Source organism: Schistocerca nitens, chromosome 8 (assembly GCF_023898315.1).
Source record: "Schistocerca nitens isolate TAMUIC-IGC-003100 chromosome 8, iqSchNite1.1, whole genome shotgun sequence".
NCBI lineage: Eukaryota > Metazoa > Arthropoda > Insecta > Orthoptera > Acrididae > Schistocerca > Schistocerca nitens.
The window spans coordinates 542,203,229-542,229,487 of NC_064621.1; the positions used below are offsets into that span (position 1 = coordinate 542,203,229).

The 26,259-nt window shown below is 43.7% G+C and overlaps 1 protein-coding gene across 1 annotated transcript in view; it reads left to right on the top strand.

The window, feature by feature from the left end:
• The window catches only part of LOC126199663 (testis-specific H1 histone-like), a 172,833-nt gene that overhangs the window by 21,483 nt on the left and 125,091 nt on the right, over positions 1 to 26,259 (top strand). The gene's annotated exons all lie outside the window — the stretch shown is intronic.

Sequence of the window (26,259 nt, forward strand, 5' to 3'; positions counted from 1 at the left end):
TTTGTAAACATTGTGATTTTAAAGTTCTGTTTGTCTGACAATAGTTGCAATATTAAAAATCTGCGAACCTTGCAGAACTAGCACTCCTGAAAGAAAGGATATTGCGGAGACATGGCTTAGCCACAGCCTGGGGGATGTTTCCAGAATGAGATTTTCACTCTGCGGCGGAGTGCGCGCTGATATGAAACTTCCTGGCAGATTAAAACTGTGTGCCCGACCGAGATTCGAACTCGGGACCTTTGCCTTTTGCGGGCAAGTGCTGTACCATCTGAGCTACCGCGAAAGGCAAAGGTCCCGAGTTCGAGTCTCGGTCGGGCACACAGTTTTAATCTGCCAGGAAGTTTAATATTAAAAATACTGAATTTATGGTGGAACACTAGAGCTCTGTCGACAGAGCGTGACATCGTGTTAATAACAGGTCCAACGCGACTTTTTTTTTGTTTACGGGCATTGGAGTGACGAAAGACGTCTGTTTCAGCCACTTTTCATGAAATTGTCACGAGTAATGATTATCTTGGCTTCATCTTGTTCAGCAGATTGCTTGTCTGCTATTTTCCGTATGATGTGGTGATGCCTGGGAGAATAAATGCGTAGGGAACCAACTTTATTCATTTCATTTCCCTGTTTATTTCACAGCAGCATTCTATGTTACCCTTTATCAATAACCTAGTCATGGTTAGCTTTATGATGTATGAATGTGTGGTTAATTGAAAGTGCATGCACGACCGTAGATGTCGAAGCAGGGGGATGTGTACAGAATTTTAACATTTAAAGCTGGCTTCTGTCTTGACTGGTGGAGACAATCGCTTTTCTCGCTCTTTTAGAGAGATAACTTTGTGACTGATCAGTCAGACCAAAGGGCAAATTGTCGAGTTTTTCACCGAAATCTTGTTCGAATCTTGTTAGAATTTTGTTCGGTATACTGGTGGGGACTACTGAGTAATGGTCGCTGGCATTATTTTGACATCCACCCGACTGAGTGTCGAGTTTGGCGCTGCAGTATCGTTTCTTGGACGATTGACTCTTGATGCCCACACTCAGGGGTGTTGCACAAAAACGCAGCATCTGGGATGTTATAGAAACTTCAGGTCAGTTACTTGTGGTCTGACGGTGCTATGATTAACAGGTGATGCTTCTCAGCGCATTCCGCTTAGACGTTTAGTTTTATAACGCAGGTAATCCGTGCAGTAACAAAATTCATATATGAAGGGAATTATGTGGCTAAATTTTGCGTAAAAAATGGTAATGGTCAAACGTGAACCCTTTAAGTAAAGAAAATATAAAGACTATGTAATAGAAAAATAACAAATACAAAATTATACTGAAAACCTTCCTTTGTTGCGGAAATGGCTGAAAAGAAACATTCTGAAAACTGTTAACTTCTGAAAAATGCAATATAGGAAATTCACTGACGTTGCAAAAGCTATATATGTGTATATATGAAAGAAACAATGTAAACCTCTAAATCATAATTCATTCTGATGTTGATAACGAATCTTAAGAAAATCAATGACGAAAAATGGAAAGAAAGGTAAAAGTATAGCCTTCAGATAGTTGTGGATAGTTGAGTGGTGGCAGTAATACGTAAAACTTAAAAGATTACTGCTCATGTTGGTGGCTTTATAGTGTCTCAAAAGAATTTCACGTTTTGTGCAAGTCAGAGTAATTACTGTGTCAGAGGTTCAGTATAAAGTGCTATGCTGTGTTGTTATCGCTGTCACTCTTCACTTGTTCCACAATTTCTAGCCAAATAAGGAAGAAATTAAAGATTATGGGTTAGACTTACGAGAAAGACGAAATTATTCATTCGAGCAATAGTCAGTTATTTCGTACAAGCTGTAAATCTGTATGCATAGTTATCGCTAACATGCTAGTATTTGTTGTGAGCATAATTATTTCGGATATAACAATGACTTCGGTGAGACTAATATATCACAAAAATCATTGTGATCAGAGTATATTGAAAACCACGTAATTCCTATTCTGATATATGGTTTGGCTTGACTCTTGAGGTATTATTTTCTAGCTCATGGTAAATTGCGTCAGTCTGCACCTCTGGAGTTATTTAATTTCACTTTCTGCTGTTAACTCAATTGAAATTTTGCCGCTAAACGTCATCCATACGATGGTATATGCAGTGTACAGTGCATGACAGTTCACCAGGTGCCAAGTGTAATGAAATTTTTCCTCTCAACAATAAGGAAAGTAATGGCTGAAAATCGTACTATTGATTCCATTCATTTTAGAGTTTTCTGGAGGGAGGGTTGAGTTTAACATTCATATAATACTACACGCTTGATTCACATATATAAAGGGAAGAGACTGCACTGCTCTACCTCTATACCTCACACACAATTTTTGCCTGTTGCAGCTTCCTTGCCAAACAATTCCTGTAAATTATACACGGTGGTCCATTGATTGTGACCGGGCCAAATATCTCACAAAATAAGCATCAAACGAAAAAACAACAAAGAACGAAACTCGTCTAGCTTGAAGGGGGAAACCAGATGGCGCTATGGTTGGCCCGCTAGATGGCGTTCCCATAGGTCAAACGGATGTCAACTGCGTTATTTTAAATAGGAACCCCCATTTTTATTGCATATTCGTGTAGCACGTAAAGAAATATGAATGTTTTAGGTGGACTACTTTTTTCGCTTTGTGATAGATGGTGCTGTAATAGTAACAAACATATGGCTCACAATTTTAGACGAACAGTTGGTAACAGGTAGGTTTTTTTAAATTAAAATACAGAACGAAGGTACGTTTGAACATTATATTTCGGGCGTTCCAATGTGATACATGTACCTTTGTGAACTTATCATTTCTGAGAACGCATGCTGTTACAGAGTGATTACCTGTAAATACCACATAATGCAATAAATACTCAAAATGATGTCCGTCAACCTCAATGCATTTGGCAATACGTATCACGACATTCCTCTCAACAGCGAGTAGTTCGCCTTCCGTAATGTTTGCACATGCATTGCCCATGCGCTGACGCATGTTGTCAGGCGATGTCGGTGTATCACGATAGCAAATATCCAACTTTCCGCACAGAAAGAAATCCGGGGACGTAAAATCCGGTGAACGTGCTTCGACGACCAATCCACCTGTCATGAAATATGCTATTCAATACCGCTTCAACCGCACCGAGCTATGTGCCGGACATCCATAATGATGGAAGTACATCGCCTTTCTGTCATGCAGTGAAACATCTTGTAGTAACATCGGCAGAACATTACATACGAAAACAGCATACGTTGCACCATTTAGATTGCTATCGATAAAATGGGGGCCAATTATCCTTTCTCCCATAATGCCGCACCATACATTAACCTGCCATGGTCGCTGATGTTCCACTTGTCGCAGCCATCGTGGATTTTCCGTTGCCCAATAGTGCATATTATGCCGGTTTACGTTACCGCTGTTGGTGAATGACGCTTCGTCGCTAAATAGAACGCGTGCAAAAAATCTGTCATCGTCCTGTAATTTCTCTTGTGCCCGGTGGCAGAACTGTACACGGCGTTCAAAGTCGTCGCCATGCAATTCCTGGTGCATAGAAATATGGTACGGGTGCAATTGATGTCGATGTAGCATTCTCAACACCGACGTTTTTGAGATTCCCGATTCTCGCGCAATTTTTCTGCTACTGATGTGCGGATTAGCCACGACAGCAGCTAAAACACCAACTTGGGCATCTTCATTTGTTGCAGGTTGTGGTTGACGTTTCACATGTGGATGAACACTTCCTGTTTCCTTAAATAACGTGACTATCCGGCGAACGGTCCGGACACTTGGATGATGTCGTCCAGGATACCGAGCAGCATACATAGAACACGCCCGTTGATCATTTTGATCACAATAGCCATACATCAACACGATATCGACCTTTCCGCAATTGGTAAACGATCCATTTTTACGCGGGTAATGTATCACGAAGCAAATACCGTCCGCACTTGCGGAATGTTACGTGATACCACGTACTTATACGTTTGTGACTATTACAGCGCCATCTATCACAAAGCGAAAAAAGTGGTCTAACTAAAACACTCATATTTCTTTACGTACTAAACGAATATGTAATAAAAAATGGGGGTTCCTATTAAAAAAAAGCAACTGATATCCGTTTGACCTATGGCAGCGCCATCTAGCGGGCCAACCATAGCGCTATCTGGTTTCCCCCTTCAAGATAGACGAGTTTCGTTCTTTGTTGTTTTTTCGTTTGATGCTTATTTTGTGAGATATTTGGGCCTGTCACTATCAATGGACCACCCTCTATACACTTGCAAGCAAGTGACGTCCATTAGACCAATCCGCAGGGAAATACTCGCCTTCTCTTCCCCGCTCCCCGCAACCATCACCACTTAGAGGACGATCACATACTGTCAAACAAAAACCGCTGACTTTTGTGAATTGACAAGCCTAACACTTTTATACGACCATTTCCAGTCAGAATCACTTTCGGTGGTTGATACTATCAAATTGCGAACCTTCTACATCTGTTTTGACAGTTGTAATTGACGGCAATAATCAATAAATCAATCAAAAGTGGTAAAATTGGTGTGAATCGGTCATTCGAGGTCCAAACTGAGGGCCTAGGGGTGAAACAAAAACCCCATAGCTACCCTAGTTACCTGGTTCGGCGACCACTTTCAATTAAAAGTCCCACTACAGCTGGCTGCATACGCCAGTACACTGTTCGAAGTGAAGCAATGGAATCCCAACTCCAGTACGACCACGAGTAGTCAAAAACGCAGCTGTTTAAACTAAGCTATGGATTGAGAACATCGAGGGTGTAAGAACGGTCATCAGGGCCCCAGGGCAAGAACATCAAGTGAGGCATGCTCCTTTTCCTACACACCTAACCCGACTCCACCCCAGTCCTAATTCAACAAAACATCCCACATGCCGTCTTTCACAGCCAAGCTCCGTCTGCTGCCGTCATACGCACTATATTACACCACTGCACAGGCTGCTCTCCTCACACTAGAGTTAAAAAGGGAAATAAATAACAAGAACTTTAAAAAACAGTCCGTTTTATTTTAAATATTTTGGTGAAGTGAAATCCAATCTTAACAGTTTTCCCCAATTAATCTACAGGTGGTCAGAACCAGTCTGAAAATATGTTAGTGTTTCAGGGGAGGTTGTGCTGAGAGATAATTGTTTAAAAAACTTAGATATGTTGCACTGTTTCCGAGTTAATTAGGATTGAAGTTAGCCAATCAGGTCGCTGTGTGCGCAAATTCAAGCAGCCTGCCAGATACGATAACTGTCAGTTGGTCTCATATCTTAGATAGTAACGAACGATACCGGCCGGCCGGTGTGGCTGAGCGGTTCTAGGCACTACAGTCTGGAACCGCGAGACCGCTACGGTCGCAGGATCGAATCCTGGCTCGGGCATGGATGTGTGTGTGTGTCCTTAGGTTACTTAGGTTTAAGTAGTTCTAAGTTCTAGGGGACTGATGACCTCAGATGTTAAGTCCCATAGTTCTCAGAGCCATTTGAACAATTTTTTTTCAACGAGACCGCTCGGCCTTTGGCTGAGGTCCGATCCTTACTACCGTTCCGTGTCCAGTATTTGTACCGCTATCTTGTTCGGTTTGAGTAAACCAAACGAAGAACACGTTTGACAACACCGTCTCTTGCAGGCCGCTTTCATCTCCCTTCCAACTGCCTGACTGGCTAATTTCAATGCTAATTAAAACGGAAACGGCGCAACGTACTGAATTTTTCTCTTAACAATTATTTCTCAGCGCAACCTTCCCTGCAACACCCGTTCCAGCTTTTCAGCCTGTTTCTGACCACCCTGTATGCATAAAACAGATATTCGTCCATGAATCACTGCACTTCATAAATACTGCGCACTGATACGATAAGATGATGGTATGTAATCTATGCCTTACTGGGAAGGAGGAAGTGTTGACAGACTTTATGGAAAATGAGAACATAGAACTGATGGGACTTAGTGAAGTTAGATGGAAGGGAAGATGAAGGAGGAAAACGAGGAAAGGCTATACACTCTACTGGAGTGGTGGACAAGAAGCCAAAAATGAAGTAGGAATCATAGTAAAACCAAACGTAGAGGAATATGTGGAAGCAGTAGAATACACAAGTGATAGGGAGACGAGGATTCGGCTGAGGACAAGGAACGTAGTGAAGGACTTCATCCAAGTACATGCACCACAAACAGGAAATAAAGGAGAGAACATAGAGGATTTTCTAGAGGTATTGGAGAGTATAATTACAGATGTGACAGCAATAGTAATGGGTGACCTAAATGCGCAGGTAGGCAAAGAAAGGCTACGGAAGGAGAAGATAATTAGCCCATATGGATATGGGAGGAAAAATGAGGAAGGAGAGAAACTGGTTGAATTCTGCGAAAGAAACGGGCTGATTGTGGGCAACACATGGTTCCGTAAAAAGAACAGCCAAAAGATAACGAGATATGGATGGGGTGATAGACGGACGAAGATGGTCATCGATTACTTTCTGGTGAAAAAGAAAAATCGGAGACAGTTGACGGATTTAACTGCACTCCCAGGAGAGGCTTTTGATGGAGACCATCAAGTGGTGGTGGCAAAGATGAGATTCGATGAATTGATGGGCATAAAGGAAGAAAGGGAAAGGAAAATAAAAGCGTGGAAACTAAAGGATGGCATGGTACAAGAAAAGTTGCAGGAGTTACTTAAACGTAAAATCCCTAACACCGAGTATGGCAATGTGGAAGAGGAATGGGGTAAGTTCAAAGAAGCGTTTGTAAGCTCTGCTGAGAAGGCCTGTGGCAGAGTGTCCGGAAGGGTAAAGGAAAAGGAGACACCATGGTGGAATGAGAGGGTGAAGGAGGTAGTAAAAGAAAAGAAAAAAGCCTGGCTTGAATGGAACAGAGACCGAACAGCTGAAAGTAAAAGGAAATACCAGAATAGTAAAAATAAGTGTAAGAAAATGGTAGCAGAAGAAAAGAGAAAAAGCTGGGAGAAATTCACCCAAGAGTTGGAGAAAGATATTACTAGTGGTAAGAGGAAGATATATGGAACTACAAAGAATATGAGGAAGGAAAAACTTACACAAAACATAGTGAAAGGGAAAAGTGGAGAGCTAGTAATGCAACCAGAGGAGATAAGGTAAAGACGGAAAGAGTACTTTGATAAATTACTAAATGTGAAGAACGGCAATGGAAAGGGATTAGAAGTACAACAGAGCGCAGGGGTCTGGAAGAGGAGGAAGATATAAGGATGTTGGAAGGGGAACTATCTCTGAGAAAAATAACAGGAAAGGTACCTGGGATAGACGAAATTACTATGGAGATGATAAAGGCAGCTGGACCAGTTGGGCTATAGTGGCTATATAGACTAGTAAGATGCATTTGGACCCAAAAAGGTGTTCCTGAAGAAAGGGGAAAGGGAATAATAATCCCAGTTTTCAAGAAGGATGACAGGAAAGTATGTGACAACTATCGAGGGATCACACTCATATCCAAAATAGCAAAAATACTGGAAAGAATAGTGAGATAAAAAGTGGAAGGGCAGTTAGAAGAGGAGCAGTGTGGCTTTCGTCATGGTAGATCAACAGTGAACCCAGTCTTTAGTATGAGACAGTTGATGGGCAGACATTGGGAGTATGGGAAAGATCTGGTGATGACATTTCTCGACTTAGTGAAAGCATATGACAGTGTTCCCAGGGAAAAGGTATGGACAACCTTGAAGAGAAAGGGAGTTGAAAAGCAAACACTTGAAGTCATCCAGGCAATGTATGAAAAAAGCTCTAGTTGTGTGCAGACACCAGATGGAAGAACTGAATGGTTAAGAATGTTACGGAAATAAGACAAGGAAGTGTGATATCACCATTATTTATAATGGTGATGGATGAAATAGTCAGAGACGAAGGAAGTCCATAGAGGAAGGGGGATGAAGCTGTTACTATTTGCTGATGATATTGTGGTGTGGGGAACAAGCAGTAAGGGGAAACAAAAACAAATAGACATCCTAAATGATAAGGTCGAGAAATATGGAATGAAATTTAGTGTGGAGAAAAGAAAGACCATGTTGGTAACCAGAGGGGATAGAGAGGGAAAGGGACAAATTCGTATTAAGGGACAGGATATTAAAATAGTGGACAACTTTAAATATTTGGGAAGTCTATTAATGGGGAATGCTCGTTTCGAGACAGAAATTAGCAAAAGAATACAACAGAGTAGTACATTTTATCGGTGTGTGAGGGGCTTGGTGTGGAGAAGGGGAGTGCCAATGAGGCGCAAGCTGGTTCTATACAAGACTTACTTCACACCCATACTAATTTACGGCTCAGAGACCTGGACTACGACTAGAAGAGAGGAGAGTAGGATACAATCCAGTGAAATGAAGTTTCTGAGAAGCATGATAGGGAAAACGAGGAGAGACAGAATGAAAAATGTTAGGAAGGAAATTGGAGTGGGGAAGTTGACTGAGAAAATTGAAAAGAATAGATTAAAATGATCTGGGCATGTGAAGAGGATGGGAGAGGGAAGAATACCAAGAAGAATGATGGAGTCAAAGACTGAGGGCAAGAGGCCAAGAGGAAGACCGAGAACAAGATGGACTGATACAATAAAGATGAGTTTAAGGAGAAGAAACCTACTATGGAACCAAATCTTGTAAGAAGAATGGTGGAAAGACCAAGTAAAGTGGTGAAATACCATTGATACCCCAACCCGACTAGATGTTGGATAGAGGGGAAACGAAGATGATGATGAATCTATGCCACGAGTTGTAACTTTTTAATATGACAGTCATGGTACATTGTAATAAAATAAAATGCAAATCTTTATTTAACTTGCAATACACTCTTCTTACGTTCAGAATAAAAACATAGAAACTTAATTTACTTTTTGGGTCATCATTCTTCTGACTGGTTTCATGCGGCCCGCCACGAATTCCTCTCATGTGCCAGCCTCTTCATCTCAGAGTAGCACTTGCAACCTACGTCCTCAATTATTTTCTGGGTGTATTCCAATCTCTGTCTTCCTCTACAGTTTTTGCCCTCTACAGCTCCCTCTAGTACCATGGGAGTCATTCCCTGATGTCTTAATAGATGTCCTAACACCCTGTCCCTTCTCCTTGTCAGTGTTTTCCACATATTCCTTTCCTTTCCTCTCCGATTCTGTCCAGAACTTCCTCATTCCTTACCTTTTCAGCCCACCTAATTTTCAATATTAGCCTGTAGCACCACATCTCAAATGCTTCGATTCTCTTCTGTTCCGGTTTTCCCACACTCAAGGTTACATTACAGACGTATAGCCTCAGAAATTTCTTCCTCAAATTAAGGCCTGTGTTTGATACTAGTAGACTTGTCTTGGCCAGGAATGTCCTTTTTGCCAGCGCTAGTCTGCTTTTGACGTCCTCCTTGATCCATCCGTCATTGGTTATTTTGCTGCTTAGGTAGCAGAATTCGTTAACTTCATCTGCTTTGTGACCATCAATCCTGATGTTAAGTTTGTCGCTGTTCTCATTTCTGCCACTTCTCATTACTTTCATCTATCTTCGATTTACCCTCAAACCATATTCTGTACTCATTTGATTGTTCATTCCATTCAGCAGATCATGTAATTCTTCTTCTCTTTCACTCAGGGTAGTAATGTCATCAGCAAATCGTATCATTGATATCGGTTCACATTGAATTTTAATTCCACTCCTACGCCTTTTTTTTTTATTTCCGTCATTGCTTCTTCGATGTACGGATTGAACAGTAAGTGGTAAAGACTACATCGCTGTCTTACACCCTTTTCAATCCGAGCACTTCGTTCTTGGTCTTCCTCTCTTATTATTCCCTCTTGGCTCTTGTACTTATTCTATACTACCCGTCTCTCCCTACACCTTACTCCTATTTTTCTCAGAATTTCGAACGTCTTTCACCAATTTACATTGTCGAACGCTTTTCCCAGGTAGACATGTCCTATGAAAGTCTCTTGATTTTTGTTTAGTCTTGCTTCCATTATCAACCGCAGCGTCAGAATTGCCTCTCTGGTACCTTTACTTTTTCCAAAGCCAAATTAACTGTCATCTAGCATATCCTCAATTTTCTATTCCATTCTTCTGTATTCCATTCTTTTCAGCTACTTGGATGCATGAGCTGTTAAGCTGGTTGTGCGATAATTCTCGCACGTGTCAGCTCTTGCAGTCTTTGGAATCGCGTAGATGATATTTTTCCGAAAATCAGATGGTATGTCGCCAGACTCGCATATTTCACACACCAACTTGATTAGTAATTTTGTTGCCACTTTTCCCAATGATTTTAGAAATTCTGATGGAATGTTACCTACCCATTCTGCCTGATTCAATCTTAAGCCCTCAAAAGCTCTCTTAAAATCCGATTCTATTACTGATTCCCTATTGCTTCTAAATCGACTCATGTTTCTTCTTCTGTCACATCCGACAAATCATTCCCATCATAGAGGCCTTCAATGAACTCTTTCCACCTATCCCCACTCTCCTCTACATTTAACAGTGGAATTCACGTTGCACTCTTAATGTTAGCACATTTAATTTCTTAGAAGGAGAGACAGCATTGGTCGTATTTTTTTGTTTTATTAACCGCAAAATGGATTGTCGGTCACTTAGTGACCATCCTCAGTGCTGTAATATACAATTTAAATTGGTAGGCACTGGTGTCAACAAGCTTGTCTACTGTGTACATAACAGAGAATCCTTCCTTATTGGATTACACCGTCAATAGCATCTTAATTAGAATATGAATTGCGTTGTACAACTGTGATGTGATGGAATACGGTGTCTCACACTGAAGATAGTATGTGCTCCAGAACGAGCGGAGTGTGCGCTGATATGAAACTTCTCAGCAGATTAAAATTGTGTGTCGGACCGAGACTCGAACTCGGTCGCGAGTTCGAGTCGGTCCGGCACACAGTTTTAATCTGCCAGGTAGTTTCATAGTCTGCGCTATTAATACAATCGCTAAGTCAACTGAATATATCACAGATTATGTAAGACCTTACAATAAAATTCTTCCCGTCAGAATTACGATAACACCTACGATAAATAAGTCAGAGTGACTAACAGTGTGATCTAATAGGAAAGAAAAAATTTATTGTGTATAAAATCGTGATATCATTCGGAGCAAATCATGTTGGATAATGAAGGTATCACAGTTAAGAAAAACATGTATTACGCACGTATATTAACATAATACTGTAAAGTGTAACTACATCTGTGACACCTTTTAACGCAGATAGGAGATACATTTAAGTTTGATGAAATAAACAGAACTGTCCATGCAAACCATATCTTAAATACAAATACGTGACGAGTGAAATGGGCAAAGCCCGAAACTAGTCAACCAGTAAAGAAACAGCAGTTTTCGTGTTAAAATGTGTTTTCATCAGTTTCTGTTGCACTCTCTCGCCAGTCAAAAATCTTGTGACAGTAATGCCACTTTTTTCCTATTGATAATATTTCCAAACACGGCAACCATTCGTGACTCATTATAGAACATAATTATTTTTAAAAATAATTTTAGCTTGCAAAAAGAATTCTCAGCTTTTTCAACAGCCGTGGGTTCTATTGGATGTATCAGGACGGCTTTAAATAAATTTCTTATCAGTACTAGCTGCGCTGGAAGCAATAGAGAAATCTCATGAGAAAATGTCATCGTAAAACTCCAATGCTAGGTGGCAGACGTGAAACAAGTTAAATTGCTACTGCGTCTATAACGCACTTCAGTCCTCAAACAGAGGTATTTACTTGTTAATCAATATTGTCAATCATTGGATAAAAAAGATTTACGCTCTAAGACAAAACAAACGATGCACCACAAAGGATCTATTCGAATGGGACGGAAATCAGTAGATGTGATGTACATGTATAGACAAACAGGTGATTACAATTTCAGAATTTTGTTTTTCAAGAGAAAGAGCTTCACAAACTGAGAAAGTCAATAACCCGTTGCTCCACCTATGGCCCTCATGCAAGCAGGTATTCGGCTTGGCATTGATTGATAGAGTTGTTGGATGTCCTCCTGAGGGATGTCGTGCCAAATTCTGTCCAATTGGGGCTTAGATCGTCACAATTCCGAACAGGTTGTAGAGCCCTGCCTATAATGCTCCAAACATTCTGAGATCCAGCCATCTTGCTGGCCAAGGTACGGTCTGACAAGCACGAAGAGAAGTAGTAGAAACTGTCTCACTGAAATATAAGCCCAATATGGCTAGCCATCAAGGACAACCAAACGGGGCATAGAATGTCGTCGACGTATCGTTTTACTGCAGGGGCGCCGCGAATGACAACCAAATGGGTCCTACTACGAAATGAAATAGTACGTTAGATGGTCACTCCTGGCTGTTTAGCTGAATGGCAGACGACAGTCGGGTTGGTACTCCACAGCTGTCTGGGGTGTTTCCAGAGACATCTTCTCTTTTCATAGGGACTCAGTTCGAAACGGGGCTCACCAGTGAAGACAATTCTGCTCCAGTCGATGGTTCCAGGCAGAGTGTGCACCACACCACTGTACACGCACTTGTTAGTGTACAGACATCAGTGGTCATCCGCGTAAGGGACGCCGTGAGCTTAGCCCACTACCTGCGAGCCGACTAGTAATGGTCCTTATGATCACTGAAGTACAAGACGCGCTTCGGATGGATGATAATGACGAATCCGAGGATCGGAGAGCCTCTCTGACGATTGTTCGATCCTCACTTTCTGTCTTCACTCTAGGTCGACCGCTTCCTTCTTGACGTTGTGATCAGCCACGGTTCAACCATTCCTGCTAACATCGTCCAACAGTGGCATCGCTCCCATTCAAATGTCAAGCGACTCGCCGATGACTTCAACCGGCTTCTTTGAGCCCAAATACACGTCCTCTGTCAAATTCTGACATTTCGTGTGTTGTTCACGTGTCTGTCTCGAAGGCATAGTTACTGTTCAACTGAGTACGCGGGCTGAAATTCTCAACGCATTTATGCCCTAGTACTGAAATGTCAGCTATTGTACTATCCTTGCCAGCCGCGGATCGGAATTGCACTGCAACGTCACTCACTCATCCTTCAGCAGCAAAAGTTTATAGTTTTGCATGTCCACCGATACCTGTATGAATATCACTCCTTCTTGGTGGGCAGTTTTTTTTGTCTTAGAGTGTACTTTAAGCCCAGCTACGGGTTCTGCCGGCTTCCTGCCTCCACAGGACTCGACGAACTTCTTCTCTACTGCTTTAATTTGTTTGTTAGACAATTTACACTCAATAGATGCTGAAAGTTTCGTGTAGTAGTTTGTCGCATGATCCTTTGACGCTAGCTATTTCTGAGACCAACAGCGCGATTTTTCGCAGTGGTAAAGCGTTGGACTCAAATTACCGACTAACCATCCAGCCTGAGGTTTTCCGTGGTTCTTCCCCAAAACGCTTGAGGTGGATGCCGGAATGGTTCTCTTGGTTAAGACATGGCCGATTTCCTTACCCATCCTTCCACTACCAGAGTTTTCGCTCCGTTTGGAATGATTTGGTCATCGTTGGGACGTTACACTAATTCTGTCTTCGTTTCTCACAGGGCCGTTCCTAAAAAGCCGTGTGAATCTGTAACGTCCATGCTCTGATGAGAAAGCCTTCGGTGATATTCAAAGGTAACTTGTTTGGACTATTTAATTGATAATGTTGGCAAAATTTAGTGTATGAACAACATTTATTTTACTTAACAAGACATAAATTGTACTAAACAAGTTATAGATTGAATTCCCTAAACAATTAACAGATGATTAAACACTCCACTGGGTGGCGCCTGGTTGGCAAAGACAGTTTAACTAGGTGATCAGTGAGTCAAGTACTCTGGCCCTAAAAATGTGGATAACGCAAGCTGATTTATCTGACTGACGCTGAACAGACTTTACTGATCAAATCTACTAAAGTTTTTCTACGTAGGTGCCGCTGAGAGCAAGTGGCGGTTGAGATCTGTACACCAGGACAATGCGAGAGCGGCAGTACGTTACCCTGTTTACTTCGTGCGACGCCGTGACTTGCAGCTGTGCGAGATGTGTGCAGCGGAGGTGGTGTGATGTGGAGGTGGAACCAGTGAATCAATCGCGGCCATGAAAGAAATGCAAAAATGTCCTAGCGATTAGGCAGACTTGGTCGTACCAAGGACCAATTTGGCTCACTTATACGACAGAGCGCACAAGGATACCAAACGTCAAGACTGGTAAACCAAAAACGAGTAAGTGTGCCCCCGGCAAACGAGTAGTTGCGACATTTGAAGTCGCACTGTTGGTGGTACAGTAAGAACATCACCACAGGATCACCAATGTAAACTACTCGGAAGTAATGTCAGTCTCAGTACAGGTCCAAGTACCAACCACACTTACCAGAGCTTCGACCAGAAGTGCTTACCAGACCAAAGTCCCACAACTAAGTGTGCGTTATCCACATTTTTATGGCGAGAGTACTTGACTCACTGATAACTTAAACTTTCTTTGCCAACCGGGCGCCAACCAGTGGAGTGTTTAATCATCTGTTAGTTGTTCAGTATAATTTCTGTCTTGCTTGGTAAAATAAATGTTGTTAGTACACTAAATTTTGCCAACATTCTCTATCATTAAATAGTCCTAACAAGTTATCTTTCAATATATTAATTTTTTCTAGTGGTTCATACTGTATCTGAAGAGGGTAACATTCTGATATAGCTTCAGGACCGACGGTGGTGGTAGAAGGGGGGGGGGGGATCGGCGGGAGAGGGGGGAAGTGGGGCTATCCAGACCACCGAAGCAGGCCCCTGGCCTGGATGCCTAAACAAAATGTAACTAAATAGAAATAAAACGCAATTTTAAAATCTGCATCTATGATTTTGAGCAAAAAGCCAGAGTGCTGGAGGTCCTCACTATACCTGCACCATTAAAAAGACATATAACTAGTGGTTAAATTCATGAAGAATACTACGGTTTTGCACGTAAGGCGTGACCAATACATTAAACACTGTTGCACGAATTTTTATTTATAGCAACTGTGTTATGGTATACATTTCAGAATAAAATCCATTCATGAATTATGTTTCTTTTCCTTTCTTAGTTTCGGTAGATTAATCTGTCATCTTCACAAGCCTAGAAAATTTGGGACGATATTAATCATAAAAACATGAACATAAATTTATGAATAGTATAAGAAGTGCATCCGTTTAGCACATGTCAATATCTTCTTCAGAGAAGCGTGATGGGATGACATGCTAAAAAATGTACATATTGTATGAGATAATTATAATCACAGATTGATAATTTACGCTGAATGTATGTCGTTTATGTCAATAGTGAAGTTGTTGTGCGATAAGAAATGGACACATCTTAAAGTACATAGGAAGATACTAAGGTACGTGAAGGAAGTTATATATATTACAATTGAAAGATATTTGACGCAGCTCCTCATAAGCTATTGGTGACAGTAATATATGAAAGGACTGAGTTAATTTTCGCCATTTTATGAGAGAGATTGTGCAGTCGAAACAGTGTTTTTTGTGCAAGCTGACTATTCAGCACATTTTTGGCTTTTAGGTAAGCATTTTTGAACATTTCAAACTCTTCCACAAGCTACATTTTTGGAGCCCTTGTCAACTATAGGCAGAATTCCCATGTTAAGCAAAGATGAAGGAGGAAGAGTGTATTTCTCGATTTTGAGATGTACTGCAAAAGTTGACCTATATAAACTTTGAAAATCTTTTTTGAGGAAATACTCACGAAAACGTGTCTTAGAAGTCCTCCCTGCCTATCCTGTATAAAAACTCGGACATACGTTAAAACTGAATTTTATGTATCCCGGATCTGAAGGATTTCTCAGTTGGAGGCTTCTCATTTTGTCATTCTTACGATTTATATTATCTCAAATTTTGTAGGCTTCTAAAGATGTCAGTTAATCTGTGGATACGGCTGAAGCAAAACAAAAATAGGCTGTGCAATTGGTAACTGAATTTTATTCTGAAATATACACTACTATTATATATTCTTATGGAACTACATGAGTCTAGACCATTCTGCGCTATTAGAGCCTGTAGAAAACATGGTATCATTGTACAGTGGACGTTAATAAGCGGGATTTGAAAGAAGAAATTCTGCAGTTAAACAAGGTTCAAAAAGCTAATTTTGCATCTGAGTCACTTCCCCCCCGGCACCTTCTCAACGCTGTACATATGCTCAGATTTAATAACGTATTTCCAAATATAACGGTGGCCCTACGGATTTTCTGAACTTTTCCCGTTACTGTTGCCTGACTAGAGCGGCGATTCAGCGTTCTTGGAAGAGTTAAGAATTGCTTGAGAACTACAACGGAACAAGGGCGTGTTGCTCGATTAACTATGATCGCAATAGTCAGAGTTAGCCTGTTCATTAGGTTATAAAGGCATTATAGCCCAAAAGAGTTAGCATCTATAAAACTAGAAAGAAAGTGCAGTTCTGTAAAGTATCGAATTTACGAAGCTGCGAGTGTTAAATAAGTTTCTTTAGTAAAGGCGGTTTGATTTTTTTTGCATTATAATTTTCTGAATTTATAAAAAAAACAGTTTAAAACAAAAAATTTGGGAGAGGGGCCGATGAAAGATTACCCGGAGCGCGAAAATACTAGCGCCTGTCCTGCGTGTCTTAATCTTACGAATCTGTCAGAGCATTAAGAACGTCAATGACTCTTTAAATGTGTAGTTGGTTTCTTATCTGCATGCCCAACGCTTTGGTTTTGGAGTCTTTGTTACCTTGAAGGTATTCACCGAACAACTTCATAAATCCTACCACCGTAATATCCTGTGACTGGACAGTTTTTAGATGTTCTCAACAGTTTCAAAAATACAGGGCTGTTTCTTGATTAGCCTCTCACCCTCTCCAGCACCTTAAGACACAATTTAAAATGTGACATGATTCCTTTTTCCACTGCCGTTGTATATACCCCTCATGCTGTATGAACTGTCGTAGCCTTGGCCGAAAATCTTGCTCATTTTTTGTTCGGTACGTTCAATTAACTGATGTTCGTACCTCTTTGCACATCGATCTTTGGGTTGCGTAATGGTGGTAAATACACTCCTGGAAATTGAAATAAGAACACCGTGAATTCATTGTCCCAGGAAGGGGAAACTTTATTGACACATTCCTGGGGTCAGATACATCACATGATCACACTGACAGAACCACAGGCACATAGACACAGGCAACAGAGCATGCACAATGTCGGCACTAGTACAGTGTATATCCACCTTTCGCAGCAATGCAGGCTGCTATTCTCCCATGGAGACGATCGTAGAGATGCTGGATGTAGTCCTGTGGAACGGCTTGCCATGCCATTTCCACCTGGCGCCTCAGTTGGACCAGCGTTCGTGCTGGACGTGCAGACCGCGTGAGACGACGCTTCATCCAGTCCCAAACATGCTCAATGGGGGACAGATCCGGAGATCTTGCTGGCCAGGGTAGTTGACTTACACCTTCTAGAGCACGTTGGGTGGCACGGGATACATGCGGACGTGCATTGTCCTGTTGGAACAGCAAGTTCCCTTGCCGGTCTAGGAATGGTAGAACGATGGGTTCGATGACGGTTTGGATGTACCGTGCACTATTCAGTGTCCCCTCGACGATCACCAGTGGTGTACGGCCAGTGTAGGAGATCGCTCCCCATACCATGATGCCGGGTGTTGGCCCTGTGTGCCTCGGTCGTATGCAGTCCTGATTGTGGCGCTCACCTGCACGGCGCCAAACACGCGTACGACCATCATTGGCACCAAGGCAGAAGCGACTCTCATCGCTGAAGACGACACGTCTCCATTCGTCCCTCCATTCACGCCTGTCGCGACACCACTGGAGGCGGTCTGCACGATGTTGGGGCGCGAGCGGAAGACGGCCTAACGGTGTGCGGGACCGTAGCCCAGCTTCATGGAGACGGTTGCGAATGGTCCTCGCCGATACCCCAGGAGCAACAGTGTCCCTAATTTGCTGGGAAGTGGCGGTGCGGTCCCCTACGGCACTGCGTAGGATCCTACGGTCTTGGCGTGCATCCGTGCGTCGCTGCGGTCCGGTCCCAGGTCGACGGGCACGTGCACCTTCCGCCGACCACTGGTGACAACATCGATGTACTGTGGAGACCTCACGCCCCACGTGTTGAGCAATTCGGCGGTACGTCCACCCGGCCTCCCGCATGCCCACTATACGCCCTCGCTCAAAGTCCGTCAACTGCACATACGGTTCACGTCCACGCTGTAGCGGCATGCTACCAGTGTTAAAGACTGCGATGGAGCTCCGTATGCCACGGCAAACTGGCTGACACTGACGGCGGCGGTGCACAAATGCTGCGCAGCTAGCGCCATTCGACGGCCAACACCGCGGTTCCTGGTGTGTCCGCTGTGCCGTGCGTGTGATCATTGCTTGTACAGCCCTCTCGCAGTGTCCGGAGCAAGTATGGTGGGTCTGACACACCGGTGTCAATGTGTTCTTTTTTCCATTTCCAGGAGTGTAGTTCGCATATCGTTAAGTCAAAATGATTTCCAAAACAACCTTTCCTTTTTTTAAAACAGTGAAGGATTTCTCTTGGTTGATCTGTTTTACTAAATTTTCCACTTTTCCTTGCCATTGTAATAAATGTAAAAAATGTGGCTTTATAGATTGGCAGCACTCACAACGTGAACGAAAACGAACGAACAGATACAAACACTGTTGCTGTGCAGAGTGAGAAATACACATAATTTCAGTTCAATTTAGAAAAGCGAAGTGTAAATAATGTAACGCAAGAAATACTGCAGGATGGCAAAAGCTGCCCAGTGCATTTGTGAATCTAAGTCTTTCAACGTCAGCCGCAGTTGGATGAAGAAGAATTCGTAAAGAAAAACACCATAAGTAACTAGCACAGCCGGCCTTGTGGCCGAGCGGTTCTAGGTGCTTCAGTCCGGAACCGCGGTGCTGCCACGGTCGCAGGTTCGAATCCTGCCTCGGGCATGGATGTGTGTGATGTCCTTAGGTTAGTTAGGTTTAAGTAGTTCTAAGTTCTAGGAGACTGATGACCTCAGATGTTAAGTCCCATAGTGCTTGGAGCCATTTTAATTAACTTGCCCACCAGCTTTATAAACAAGACCCTGTTTTTAACATAAAGCAACCAAAAATGAACAAATGTATGTATCGAATTTGCAGAATAACCACGGAATATGTTTTATGAATAAAAGCGAAAGGCATCTAGTGTAATTATCTTTAATTAGGTCGCAGTAAACTGAAGAGGGAAAACCAATAATAACTCATTCTTCATTTTTCGTATATTTTAAGGTAGATTCTGCAGACAACTTCTCGTCGTGGGCCGTCCTAGCCCAGTTACGCAGTTATCGTTATCGCTGGATAGTTTCCTCAACTGTGCGGTGTATTCCGCATATGCTTTTAGACTAAACGACAAATCACGACGGCGTGCGGTTCTCGACAACACAGGGGTCCCTGCAGCGGTCTAAGCCGTTGCTTAGTGACAGTTTGAGACGTGGCGAGTGGCGAGCAGAGCGAATGTATCCGTCCCCAGTAAGCAAAAAATGTGACATGCAGTAAGAGTACGCAACAAAGAGTGCAGCCTGAAGGTAAGTCATAAGGAAACATCAGAGTTCTGCCAATACGTGGCTCATAAAAAACAATCGTCAAAACGATTGCATCTTTGTGCAGGTGTGTAAAATGAATTCTCAGAGACGTGTACAGGGATTGGACAACAATATGCAACACACCGCGAGAAATGTATGCTTACACGTAAATGCAGGTGATAGACAAACCAGCTGGTTTACGTTCTTACATTTGACTATGAACGGTAGATGTGCAATTTGTTCAACATGATGCAAGTGATTCTGCATATCAGAGATCCGACAGTTTGTTGGTAGGTTTGTGAATGTATATGGCAGTGTGCACAGGTCCTGTACTGTATTTCGCCTAAATAACGGGCTGCTGATTGGCGTATGCGGTGGTGGCGCCCGATAGAGACCAGTTGGGTTCCACAGTATTTACACCAGGCGAATTTAGTCGCAGAGACATCAACGCGAGTTCGCTATAATGCCCCTAAAACCACTGTAGCGCGGTTCTGGCTCCGGGACGTGGACAGTTACACGGCTGAAAGACGACTTCGCTGTCGGGGAAGTTATCAGGCATGAAGGGCTGCAGGTAGTTCGCAGCTGTCAGCGTGTCTTCGGTTACTGCTACAGATTCCACGCAAGCGCAGCAGACTGTCCCCCACAGCATAACACTGCTCCCACCAGCCTGCGACCGTGGCGTGCTGCACGTTTCGAACCGTCGTTTACCTCGATGACGGCGTTTGTGGAGACGACTATCGACGTAGTGTCGAAAAAATGTGATACAGCCGACTCGTTTACATTGGTCGACGGTCGAATCCCGGTGATTCCGTGCCCACTGCAATCGTAACTGGCGATTTCGTTGGGTCAACACGCGAACACGTAGGAGTGGTCTGCTGCGGAGCTCTACGTTCAATAGTGTACGACGAACGTTGTACTCAGAGACGGTACATTGTGCTCATCCGCCGGAGATGCCACAGACCCTGCTTAACAGAGCAGACAAGTCTCCGAACCCCACGTTCTCTGAAGAGTCGTGAATGTCGAATCATTCAGTGCCTAGTGGTAGTTTCACTGTCCTTCTGCCTCTTTCCGTAGATGCTCACGACAGTAGCACGTGAACATTCGACCAGCCTCACCGCTTTCAAGATCCTCGTTCGCAAGCTCTGTGTAAAAATAATCTGCCCTTTGTCAGAGTCGGTTATCTCTGTGGATTTCCCCTTTTGCAGCCCATATCTTCACTAGGGCTTGCTTACTTTTGTTACCACATCACGTGCCCGCAACACCACCAGGCGGCATCCAACGTCGATGTGGATTGTGGTCATAACGTTGCGAGGTGCCGGGGCTAGCAGTGTATTTATCACTAAATTCTACTAGAAGCCACATATGTAAATCATGCTCTAAGCCCCCCCTATTCTAACTCCGACTTTTGCTGTTGCACAAGGATAAAAAAAATACGCGAACTGACTCTAATCAACCCTGCCAGTGGAGTAGAAGAGAGTTTGGCACCTGCAATAATTTAATTTGATAAATGAGTTAAATAAACAAAGGTTTCATTAGCATAGTGAGGAATGATAGGGTTGCTCTATCGATTAACAGAATGAAAGTTCTGTCCAAAATAACAATAGGATTTATTAAGACTAATCACAAAATAATAAACAAAAACACAAACATTTACAATAAATCAAATTGGCTCAAATTTGATACTCATACAAACACTGTAAAGGTGAAGTTGTCCCTGAACTAGATTGTGAGGTTTAAGACGAAGTGGTATGTGGAGCCAAATTCCTTGCCACTCAAATCTGAAGGGAGGCAGACAGCTAACCTAACAATAATTGCTGCTACTTAAGACAGAACACAGAAAAAAAAACGAACAGGCGCGCTCTGCTGAGCTCTGATTATCACCTAGGAAAATCCCTATCTGCCAGTGCTGCGGACATACATTACCAAAACTGTCTTCTTGGCCGCCAGAACACGATCTGGCGTACCGCAGGCGAGGGCTGGTTGCTTCGACGTCCTCGACCGAAAGGCGACTGCCGACGACTAGAGCACCCGTACAGGCCGAACACACAACATTCCCGCCCCCACGACAGTGGCCGTGGTTACATTCCAATCAGCAACTCGAAAACCGGCGGAAATTCCACTCCATTGCCGGGGCACTACCATTCCACCAATGGAGATTCTTGGCGCCAATTTCTGTGCTGATTTTGCTCCGTCACGGAGCTATGCCCTGAGCACGCCAATCACAGTCCTATTTTGCAGAAAGCGCGGGAATTTTCCCGCCACAGCTGCCTGGGTACATAAGTCATTCCCACGCCTCGCTGGTAGCCCGCCAGAAAGTGTTTTCGCTAAGCTTCTGCGAAGCAACGGAACCTCCAGCCCAGCCGCCACTTCCGGCTCCAAACGGGCGCGTCTCCTGACAATGCCGAGGTCCGGAAAGCATTCACTCGACCCCCCACGCCTGTCGGCCTACCCTTTCAAAGACAGAAGAGCCCGCCTGTCACTGGACCACCCGGGTGACGAGAGACGCTGCATGGGAAGTCCGCGTGTGAAGGAATAGCAGCCCTCCACCGCATGCAAATAGAGAGGAGAGTCGTAAGATAGAAATATGAGAGGGGGCTCATGCCACCTCTCAACGTTTTTGCTTAGCAGTGTATTACTAACTGAAATTTCGTGGCTGATCCGTCCGCCACCGGTAGCTGAGTGGTCAGCGCGACAGAATGTCAATCCTAAGGGCCCGGGTTCGATTCCCGGCTGGGTCGGAGATTTTCCCCCTCTCAGGGACTGGGTGTTGTGTTGTCCTAATCATCTTCATTTCATCCCCATCGACGCACAAGTCGCCGAAGTGGCGTCAAATCGAAAGACATGCACCCGGCGAACGGTCTACACGACGGGAGGCCCTAGTCACACGATATTTACATTTACGTGGCAGATTAAACCTGTGTGCCACACCGAGGCTCGAACTCGGATCCTATGCCTTTTTTGTCTTTTTTTTCTTTTCTGTTTTTTAAATCCACCTCCGTCGCACCAGCACTTCCTTACAAAGTCTGGCGATCGTCTTCGACATCAGTGAGAGAAAACCAGGGTGGTGGCGACACATCAGTACATCATCGATGTACATCTTCTCGCAAGTGGATATGAATAACTGCTGAGGGGATAGAATCTGTAAACTGTAAGAAGGGAACTATGTCAGCTGCTCCTAGCGTGGATGATGCAGCTGCGAGGGGGATTTCGAAAAGAACTTCGGAGAAGAGGAAGATGTGCCGCAGGGGAGGTCACGGCAAAAGTCCGTCCAGGTCGTCGTCAGTAACTGGTGGTAGGTCCTGTAGAACTCTAACGGGAGGCCAACGGATCCGGGCGACTTGTGAGGCGTGCTGGCCTGTACAGCTGCAGTGACCTCTTCCTCCGGTCCTCAAGTAATTCCATTTGTACGTCCCGTGGTTGCGTGCCATATCTACGTATACACGTATTATGTTACAATATGATGACTTTTCTGGAGACTAGAAATTTACTCTGTAGGAATCGCATGGGTTTTGAAAAAGACGATCGTGTGAAACCCAGCTCGCGCTATTCGTCCACGAGACTCAGAGGGCCATAGACACGGGTTCCCAGGTAGATGCCGTGTTTCTTGACTTCCGCAAAGCGTTCGATACAGTTCCCCACAGTCGTTTAATGAAGAAAGTAAGAGCATATGGACTATCAGACCAATTGTGTGATTGGATTGAAGAGTTCCTAGATAACAGAATGCAGCATGTCATTCTCAATGAATAGAAGTCTTCCGAAGTAAGAGTGATTTCAGGTGTGCCGCAGGGGAGTGTCATAGGACCGTTGCTATTCACAATATATATAATTAACCTTGTGGATAACACGGCAGTTCACTGAGGCTCTTTGCGGATGATGCTGTGGTATATCGAGAGGTTGTAACAATGAAAAATTACACTGAAATGCAGGAGGATCTGCAGAGAATTGACGCATGGTGCAGGGAATGGCAATTGAATCTCAATGTAGACAAGTCTAATGTTCTGCGAATACATAGAAAGAAAGATCCCTTATCATTTAGCTACAATATATCAGGTCAGCAACTGAAAGCTGTGCATGTCAGGATGTGGATGAGGTGGAAGTGGGGTCTAAAAGAGAACAAGAGTTAATTTTTCAACTCCGGTCGGCACTGCTCTTGCAATTCCATCTTTTGCATAGTTAACTGTCTTATCTGTTCTTCTAACATAGTGACAGGGTCTGTGCCAGGAATTTCGGCAGCAGCTCCTGCTTTCTTATTTGAACGGGTGTCAGGCATGTTTACAAAATGACTTCACAAACAACTCAAGGAATTGCTACAAAGATAGCGAGGCCAGGCTACTGCAATTGCTCGCGACTTCCACTACTTCATTATGCTGGACGCGGCGACGTTGGCGGCGGCGGCGGCGGCGGCGGCGGCGGCGACGTAGGCAGACGAAGCGGCAGCCGGGCGTTGACTGCAGGCTGCGCAGCGACGCTACAGCGGCGGTGAGAAGTGCTGCCCCGGCAGCATCTGATACAGTGCCATCCGGCTGACTGCGGCTCGGCTGGCGGCGTGATGGTCAACGCGCGGCGATGTCGCTGTATCGCGTGCGTTAATGCTGAAATAAAACGGGCCACCAGGGCCGACGCGAAGGCAACAGGGACAGCTGCATGTAATAATGCAGTGTCGTATCGGTGCTTCCGGCACCACAAGAAATTAATTTACTGCATGGCCCCAGGTTAAAGAAAATGTCCCGGCATCTAGCCGTAATTTCAATACTTGTTAGACCGCATGGTGGGTCAGATCCCACTTCTGACACCAGTTGTGCATGTCAGGATGTGGCTGAGGTGGAAGTGGGGTCTAAAAAAAGAACAAGCGTTAATTTTTCAACTCCGGTCGGCAAACTGCCTCCCGTTTATTGAGAGAACATTTACTGATTGACCTAGCCGGGGTACATTATGTGTGTTTAGCGGCCCTAAGGCGCAAACTGATTGAGCCGGGGCTCGAAAAGTGCACGGAGGCAACTGGCCAATGTGTCTGATCTCGTCGGGGGCCTATCAGTAAAAGAGAGCGATCCACACGCCTCGTTCGCGCAGCTCGGCGCGGTGGGCGCTCACACGTGGTCTCCTGTACCTTTCTGATTGGCTGCTGTAGGAGCTCTGCCTAGGCAAGCGACGCTTCCCTAAGCGTCACCCCGTCAGCAGAAAGGTTGTTTGTTCGTCGAGCACGTGAACAAGCCGTGGGATAGCGGCACATACTGGAAAAATCTGATGTGTCGCCAACCCAGGGCCCGTGCACGGCTTTGTGAAGATCCTCTGCCATCCATAGCTCACGCATTTAGGAAAAAATTCCCTTTCCTTTTATTGAAAATAAAGGACTCCCGTACTCAATCTGTCAGCACCTGTACATCTGCTTCCCCTTCCGCGGGAGCGACCTTTTATGGTGAAAATTAGTTGTTGTTCGTTGATGAAAAAAAAAAAAACTATTTGCTCCCTTGGTCGGGTGTGCTAATATTTACAAAAATGGGCGTGGGGTGAATCTAAGTTTTACAAAAACATCTATGTATACTGGAGTGGTTTTACAACAACTTAAAAAGGAAGTCCCTTTTTTTAAAAAAACAGACGATATTATACAGGAAGATTGTTGATCAAAATCATGAAACATTTAGAGACATTGATCTTATCACACAATTCAATACAATAATTTCCCATCATCATTACTGTATCAGTATGCAAATCTTAGCACAAAAAGTTAAAAGTATGTCCAAAGTTTCACAACATTGGAATGAAGTGTTACAGCTTCTGTTACTCATATATACTTGCATTGCTAAACTCGGTGTAGCAGAAGTGTAGATGCTGGCCGAACTGAATCAGCACAGATCTTTTGAAGGTTGCAGGCGCCTCTAGAAATGTAATTGTTTGTGTTGTTTGGCAAACGTTAAACTTTTTGCTACATAGTGGAAACAGTTTCAGAATATAAACTAAAATATGAAGGTAGTAATTGTAACGAATTAGTTCTATAAAATAAAAGTATTCAATTGACAAACATAGTTAACATACACAGAATACGAAGATAGTAAATAATTAGATAAAACATTGAAGTACGCAGCTCGTGGTCGTGCGGTAGCGTTCACGCTTCCCACGCCCGGGTTCCCGTGTTCGATTCCCGGCGGGGCCAGGGATTTTCTCTGCCTCGTGATGACTGGGTGTTGTGTGATGTCCTTAGGTTAGTTAGGTTTAAGTAGTTCTAAGTTCTAGGGGACTGATGACCATAGATGTTAAGTCCCATAGTGCTCAGAGCCATTTGAACCAACACATTGAAATTCTCAAACTGAGAGGTAGTTTCTATGGTCAATAGCTTGAAAATAATAATTAAAGACTTATCGAAACACTAACAACCTAAAAAATTGCTTCATATACAGATAATAGAAAGTTAAAACATGTTCATAATGTAACATAAAAGGCTTTTGCTTCTGTGTAGGGACACTGATTGCAGTTGGTTAAACGCAAATTTCTAACTGTTGATGGTATATCTTCCACATATAATATAGACAATCATTGAAAAATAAACAGAGTGAGAATCTTTGGGTCAGATGCGGCGCTGTGATGTGGTGGCCCCATGTGCCACTGACGGAGAGCGAGGCAGCGTTGGATACTCTGTCGTTCCCTCAGGTGGGGACGGCGGGAAGGAGGGACATGGTGGCAGCTGCTTATTGTGTAGGCAGGAACTGAAACACTCCCCCAGGGATTGTATC